The following is a 329-nucleotide window of genomic DNA, read 5'->3' on the forward strand; positions in this document are numbered from 1 at the left end:
TGTCTTGACATCCATATGCCATATCTCATAGTCAAAATATGCTGCAATGGCCAGGAGTATCCGGATGGACTTAAGCATAGCTACTGGTGAGAAAGTTTTCTCATAGTCAACTCCCTCCTTTTGGATATAACCCTTAGCCACTAGCCTTACTTTATAAGTCTATACTTTTCCATCCGTTCCTCACTTTCTCTTGTAGATCCACTTGCATCCAATGGGTTTTACCCCTTCGGGTAGATCTACAAGTTGCCAGACTGAGTTAGAGTACATAGACTCCATCTCGAGTTTCATAGCTGCTTGCCATTCTTCCTTATCATAATCATCCATCGCAT

Source organism: Morus notabilis, unplaced genomic scaffold, assembly GCF_000414095.1.
Source record: "Morus notabilis unplaced genomic scaffold, ASM41409v2 Scaffold42, whole genome shotgun sequence".
In the NCBI taxonomy this organism is placed as follows: Eukaryota; Viridiplantae; Streptophyta; class Magnoliopsida; order Rosales; family Moraceae; genus Morus; species Morus notabilis.